The sequence below is a fragment of the Furipterus horrens genome, unplaced genomic scaffold (assembly GCF_987537825.1).
Source record: "Furipterus horrens unplaced genomic scaffold, mFurHor1.1.pri manual_scaffold_4, whole genome shotgun sequence".
NCBI lineage: Eukaryota > Metazoa > Chordata > Mammalia > Chiroptera > Furipteridae > Furipterus > Furipterus horrens.
Window position 1 is genome coordinate 32,646,404 of NW_028327174.1, and position 7,585 is coordinate 32,653,988.

Below are 7,585 nucleotides of genomic sequence, written 5' to 3' on the forward strand. Positions count from 1 at the left end.
TCCAGAGAGCATGTTCAAAGGTCCTGCAGGAGAAAGGGATGCATGTCTTTGAGGCACAAATAGAAGGCCACTGGCTAACATATAGTAAACACAAAGAAGAGCAAGGTAAGATGAAGCAGAGAAGACGAGGCCTTAGGCAGTTGCAAGAAAGATCTTTCATTGTGTTCTATCAGTAGGAAACTGGTCAGCGGGTGAAAATTTAGGTTGATTCCTCTTTTTAAAAATATTATAAGCCTATTTAGAGATCTTTTGTACTCATCTACTTTCTTGTATTGCATTATTTTTTAATACATTGCTAAAAAATAGACACCAATTTATGTGGTAGAAATATCTTTTTCATACTATGCAAGTTACTATTACTGTAACTTTCAGCATTATGATTTTCCTCTTGTACATTTTGCTAATTTTTTAAAGCATATTAACTAAGGCGAGTCTAGATATTCTGTCAGAGACCTCAAAAGCTTATTTCTTATTGACACTCTACTTGTGCTTATGCAGCTGTGTTTTGTGGCTGCTCTCAAGTCTCTCACCTCCCACAAAGTGAGTGTCTAGACACTCTGGGCTCTGCTGTCTTAAGGTCTCAAGCAAAACTTTCACTTGAACACTCATTACATATTTTTTCAGTTGTCTTGGTTCATACAAAGAAAACTCTGAAGAGTAGAAAGGAATAATTCAGGCTTTTGGGTATTTTTACACAAGATTAAAATAAAATAAAGTGAAAACTCCTGTCAAACCATAAAATTGTAAGATACTAGTGTTATTTGGTGTTTATTTATTATAAATACTTATTGCATTGAAAAGATTGCTTCTCAAAATGTAATATTTTACATATAAAATATAGCAGATTCAATTTATTTGGGGCCTTTCTGTATTTAGTATAAAGTCATGACTTCATGGGTTTAAACTTGGCAAAGTTAGTAAGAGTCATTAAAAAAAAAAACTAACTTCACTTGAGACATTTTCCGTAATACTCCTTTTTTCTGTCCCTGTCCCAGTTTTTTGTTTCAATGGAAAAACACCAGGGAAAATATTTCAAGTAGTTATTTTAAAAGACAAAGAGGAAGTCAAATGAAGTGAAACCTCTCTCTTGAAATCCAGTTATCTTGAAATGGAGATAACTCACGTCCAAAAACTGACCTATTAATTATAAAGATCAAGAGCTAATACCTCCCCTCATTGGAAAGCAAAAACAATAACAATGATAAAACTTAGTTAAAAGACAGGAAAATATATAAAACTTTAAGAAAGAAAAGAGTTATTCCAAGAGAGGCAGAAGATGAGATATGATTAAAAATAGTAATTCCAAGAGGAAAAAGGAAAAAATGTACAAGCAAATTTGACAGTGAAGGAAATTTCAGTTTAATAGGAAGAAGATGAAGAAATGTTTCATACATTTTACACATTTTAGTGGTAAGTTCTTATACAGGGAAATAAAAACAGAGTAAGTATAACTAAATCCATGTAGTCCATAGTGAGCATGAAATAAGATCTGTCTTGGGAATTGCTAGGAGGATGTTTGATTGTTTTGCACAGCAATTGCATGCATTCATGTTTCCGTCCAGTGGGAGATCTATTTCTAGCTTGGGCCTAGGAAGAAAGAAGGACAAAATCAGGGCTCAGCAATTAACTTGATCAAGTTCATATTGTTAAGTATAAGGCAGAGCTGAGATTCAAACCCAAAATGAGTCTGAATTCCAAATCAGGTCTCTTTGTTTTAACAGAACCAACTTAACTGCTTGATAAGAAACAATTAAGAATAAAGGTCCTAACTCTGGCTGCTGTGGCTCAGGGGATTGAGCTTCGGCCTGTGAACCAAGTGTTGCTGGTTCGATTCCCAGTCAGGGCACTGACTAGGTTGCACATCAGGTCCCCAGCTAGGTGTGCATGAGAGGCAACCATGCAGTGATGTTTCTCTCCCTCTCTTTCTGCTTTCCCCTCTCTCTAAAAATAAATAAATTAAAAAAAAAAAAAAGAATAAAGGTCCTGAGGCAGAAGGATATTGCATTGCGCAGCATTTCAAGACACAGAACTGTATGGCACAAGGACAGTGTGGGATATCTTTCCTATTAGATTCTCTAGATAGCAGAGACTGAGATGAGTTAGGAGTGCAGTTTATTGGCCAGTCTACCTTCAAAGGAAAGAGGATGAAGTAGAATTGGGAAGGGAGTGCTGTCAGACCATGACAGAGACCTGTCAAAAGCTCTGTCAACTCAGTGGGGATCGCTGGAACAAAGATAATTCAAAGCTAAACTCTGGACCACCTGTAGCCCCACTTTGCTCAGTCATTCTTTGGGGTTGGGGGGGGCACACTGAGAACTTGACCTCTGTTCAAAGCTGAGACAGATCCTAAGGGGGCCACTTGTAAGCTCTTGAACTCCTTCAGGTGGGGTATCAGATCCTTTCGAAGTGGGATTTGAGCAGCACACTTCAGCATCTGCTATGGATACACACAAGAGCAACAGTTTGCATGACTCGGGAAGATAAAGCAGAAGGGAGGTCATTCTTCTGACTATAAGTGTGTCACCTACATTTCCTGAGTCATAGTAATTTGGATTTAAGAGCAAGATTATAAAAATAACCATTAAGAACAAAAAGCTATCTGTAATTCTGCTTGAGTGTGCTATATGCTGTTGAGTTGGCGCTAACTCCCAGCGACCTTATAAATAAATGAGTGATGTCTGCAACATCCTGTCCCCAACAGCCCTGCTCAGCTCCTGTAGATTCATGCTTATGGCGTCTTTTACAAAGTCAATCTAGTTCATAGTTGGTCTTCTTTTCCTGCACCCTTCTATGTTTCCCAGCATTATTGTTTTTTTCCCAATGAACCCTCCCTTTCTTCTCATGACCTACCTGAAGTATGACAACCTCAGTTTTGTCATTTTTGCCTCCAGCAACGTTTCAGGCTTAATTTGCTCTAAGACCCACATGTTCGCCTTTCTGGTGGTTCAGGTACCCATACAGCTCTCTTCTTACACCATATTTCAAGTTAATTAATTTTTCTCCCATCAGTCTTCTTCATGGCCCAACTTTTACCTCTGTACATAGTACATAATTGGGGATAAAAGGGAGGTGTGGATAATCTTACCCTTGGTCTCTAATAACAGACCTTTGCTCTTCGTCTTTTCTATTCTTCCTCTGCTCCATTCCAGATCTCAGCTCTCTCTCTCTTGATTTCTTGGCTGCAATCTCCATTTGAATTGATGATTAAACCAAAGTAAGGAAAAAAATTTTTTTTAACCATTTAATGTCTTTATTGTCCATGTTGAAGTTGTATATTTCTTCTGCAGTCATGATTTTTGTCATCTTGATGTTCAAATGCAGTCCTGCTGTGGCACTTTCTTCTTTCACTTTTATCAGAAGCCATTTCTAATCATTGCTACTTTCTGCCAGGAAGATGGTGTCATCCGTTTATCTTAAGTTATTGATATTTCTTCCACCAATTTTCACTCCTCCTTCCTCCGACTCTAGCCCCGTTTTTTGAATGATATATTCTGCATACAGATTAAACAAATAGGAAGATAAAATGCACCCTCGTATGACACCTTTGCCTAGAGGAAACCATCCTGTCTCTCCATATTCTTCCCTGACAGTGGTTTTCTGTCCACAATACAGGTTACACATCAGGATGATGATGTGCTGAGGCATGCCCATTTCTTTCAGAGCAACCCATAGCTGCTCACAAAGGTTGTACTGTAACCTGTCAAAGATAGACGAACCTTCTTCTGAAGTTCTTTGGAGCACTCCAGCATTCAATGGATGTTTGCAATTAAGATTTTGAATGCCTCTTCTTTCTCTGAATCTAACTTGAGCATCCAGCATTTCTTGCTTCATATAAGGTAGAAGTCTTTGTTGCATCCCCTTGAGCACCACTTAATCACATGGGAAATAAGAGCAACAGTCTTATAATTACTGTGTGCACTCCTTGGCATCTTCTTTCTTGAAGATTTTAATGCATATTGAACTTTTCCAGTCTGTGTAGACCATTGTTTTGTTTTCCAAGTTTGCTGACATATTCTTGTTAGAATTAAGACAAATTTGGTCTCTGTGGCTGGAAATAATTCTATTAGTATCCCATCTACCCCTGGGGATTTACTTTCTTCCCAATAGTTTCAGAGAAGCTTTCGCTTCACCTCCTAGAATTATGCATTCTTCCTTATAGGAAACTTCTTCAATGGTATCTGCCACCCTTTTGTTTCTGCTGTATAGATTTTTAGTATACTATTTATACTTTGCCTTTATTTTCTCCTGTTCAGATAATGTACTTCGTTGGTTGTTCCTCGTTCCTAGTCTAGGTTTGAATTTCCCTTTTATTTCTTGAATCTTCTGGTAGAGAGCTCTTGTTTTTCCTTTTATGTTGTTTTCTTCTGACTGCTTGCATTGACTATTATAATAATTCTCTTTATCTCTATGTGATAGTCATTGAAAAACTATGTTCAGGACTCTAAACTCTGCTTTTGCCTCTCATATGTCTTCAACAATTTTCATTATTTCTTCTGTCATTCATCTTAATTGTCCTTCCCTTTTTTACTTCCAGCACTGCCTTTTTGCATTTATCTCTAATAACATTAGTAGTTTCAGTCCACAGTTCTTCCAGTTCTCGGTCAATTAAGTTTAACAGTGCAAATCTGTGTTTAATGTGGACTTTAAATACATTAGGAATGTTATTACACTATATTTTGGCACTACGATTCTTTTAGTGTTCTTCATCTTTACTCTAATGTTTGATATTGGCAGTTCATGGCCAGTACCACAATCTGCTCCTGGTCTTGTTTTGGCAGAGAGAATACAACTTCTCCATCTCCTGCTTCCAATTACATAGTCTATTTGATTTCTATATTGGTCATCTGGTTACAAGCTTGTGAACAGTCATCTGTTCAGTTGTTTGAAGTGTGTATTTGTGATGGACAAGTTGTTGGCTTACTCCTCAAAACACATAACACACAGTGCTCCCTTCGGCAGTACATATGCTAAAACTGGAATGATACAAAGAAGATGAGCATGGCCTGTGTGCAAGGATGACACACAAATTCATGAAGTGTTCCATAAATTAAAAGAAAAAAAAAAAAACATAACCCAGATCTTCCCAAATAAATTCAATAATCTCCAATATCATATACACAGGTTCTAATAGCATTCTGTTGACTACTATGAAGCAACCTACCATTTTTTCTTATCTCCTAATCCAGATCACTGAGAAAATATGTCTAAAAGCACCTAAGTTCAGAATGGCAGTTGTGCTATTGCTACCCATCGACAGTATCATTGTCCAGAGGCGGGACCACTGATAATGCCAAGTACCCAAGACTGGGGATTCTCATTTCTTGTCATGTGTTCTGATGTTTTATATCCAGAGAATAGAAGGCACTGGAGCAAATACTTTATCATTACCCATACGACCAATGCAGCTGTTCTCAACATTGCTAAGATTCTGTTCCTGTGTCACCAATGCCACCACTTCCAGGAAGACTCAGGATCTCTTGAGATTTTGCTTATTTTTCATTGCAGGTCTTTTACTCTCAAGTCTGAGGATAGCCAGGTTGATTGATAATCTAAGTAGCAAATACCTCCCTTCTAACAATAACATATTGGATTTGACCAGACTTCTGCACTTCTACCTCCCCCACCTTAGGAGAAATTCTTTCTTCATAAGAAAACAGATCTTGCTGTATTGTTCACTCCCAGTCTTCTAGACATATGCGGGTATTCTTCTATCTTAGGATGCAAGCTGAAATACTGGCTACATTTCCTTGAGAGTTTTCTTCAGTTCCTAGGGAATGGGGAACTGGTACCAGAAACTGCATGGTTAATCATTTGTATAGCATAATCTCTATAAGAACCTGAATATAGCTATCATCTACATCATCAGTGTGAAGAGGACTAATCTCAACAGTTCCTTTTTCTCTCTACAGTTTTATCTAAAAAGTGCTCCAACTCTTCTTGACAGAATGGCATGCTCCACATGACCATGACTGTTACAAGCATGTTGGTCACACAGGACCGAGTTGGCATACAACATTCCTCATAAATAGTCCTGAATTTTCTATTTGATTCTTCCATATGTTACATTAATACCAACCTATGTTTTCAGTACAGATACTTGCATTTGAGAAAGTCAAAATAATGCTTAATTCTTTGGAACTGTAGCTTGAAGGGTTCAGTATCTATCCTACAGTTTGCATTTGAATCATTTGTTACAAGTTTTCTTTGCTGGAAGCTAGATGCCTCTTTTATAGCTTTATTTGGGCTGTTACCTTATAAGACACATTGGGAGGGCCAGCATGGTCTCAGTACTTTTCAGGAAGTACTAAAGAAAAAATTAGAATGCCAGACTTTAGTCTTAGTTCCTGTTGTACATTCAGCATATGGGGACTTTTCTGTTTTGGAGGATAGAAGAAAAACTGAGGAAGGTGCATCTCAGTTGTTTCTCCAGGTATCTCAGTAATCTCATATTATTTTCTAAGAAAAAAACGTACGAAAGAGAATTTCCTACCAATCCTGTTTACGCTACAGAAATTGAATGCATTTGTAGGCCATAGAGCACACAAGCTTCAGAGTGGTGACACGTTCTTCCTGTTTACCCCTCTTGAGGATATCAGCTTCTCCACGCTTCAGTTTCAGGAACTCTTTGGTGTCACGGCTTTCTCCACACCCTCCCTCTACCTTTTCTCCAGCACTCATCTTAAGGAACCATTTAGGGCTCATTCACTCAAAGACTCCTGGTGTCCAAACAGAGACTAGAAAGACAAGAACCTTACTTGTAGTTCACATTTGAAGTTCTTCCCACACAGAATTCACCTGATAGAAGAGACAGAAGGTCCAAAATTGAAGGATTATATAAACAGAAAACCAGAACAGGAGTAAGGAGAGCCCTTTCACAGACACAGCCTGGTCTTTAACCAGACTGTGTGCAAACATGTGCAGTCACAGAATATGCTATGGGAGATAATTTGATCAGTAACACCTAGATTGGGTTTTAATTCTTGCAAAGAGTAGATTAGAGACTTGCACTGAAATGTTGCTTTAAGGCCTTTCATAGAGGAGTTATTCCCATTATGTAAAGAGAAACTCAGAGAAAAAAATGGCTCAGCAGTCCAGGGAGCTGACATGCAAGCTCCTTGAGGCTTGTACTTCAGGCCAAAACAATTATTAAATGAGAAATCAGCTTGTTTGGCCTGTTACTTTTCAGGATAGAAACCTGCATGGTATCAGAAAATCCCCAAATTGAGAACCAAACATAAATAATGTTCTTCAGCCAGTTACACACTTCCATGCCTGGCAGAGTTGAATACAAAATTGTCCTGCCGAGGGTGCAGTGAATAATGTCAGTGTCTGTGCTTCATACAGGTCCCTTGGTCTATTCTTACTGTTTCTTGGGGGGGTTGGGAGGGAGGTTGGTGTCCCCCCCTTTGGTGTGCTTTCCTATCCAGGACCTTCTGGGCCTCCTTTATCAAAAAATTGCCCTCAAAAACACATTCCCCTACCCAGCCAATTTTCATAGATCCCCAGCTTCAGTTACAACTCTGTAGCATAACTTTTAAATTCCAGAGTCTCCCGCAGCATCAGCTTGAGATAATTTTCTATGGGA

The 7,585-nt window shown here is 38.4% G+C and overlaps 1 non-coding gene across 1 annotated transcript; it reads left to right on the forward strand.

Annotated features, from left to right (window-relative positions):
* Positions 1-4,943: 4,943 nt before the first annotated feature.
* Positions 4,944-5,050, forward strand: LOC150011486 (U6 spliceosomal RNA). Its single transcript, XR_016510899.1, has one exon. It is a non-coding gene; the product is annotated as a U6 spliceosomal RNA (small nuclear RNA).
* The last annotated feature ends 2,535 nt before the right edge of the window (positions 5,051-7,585 follow it).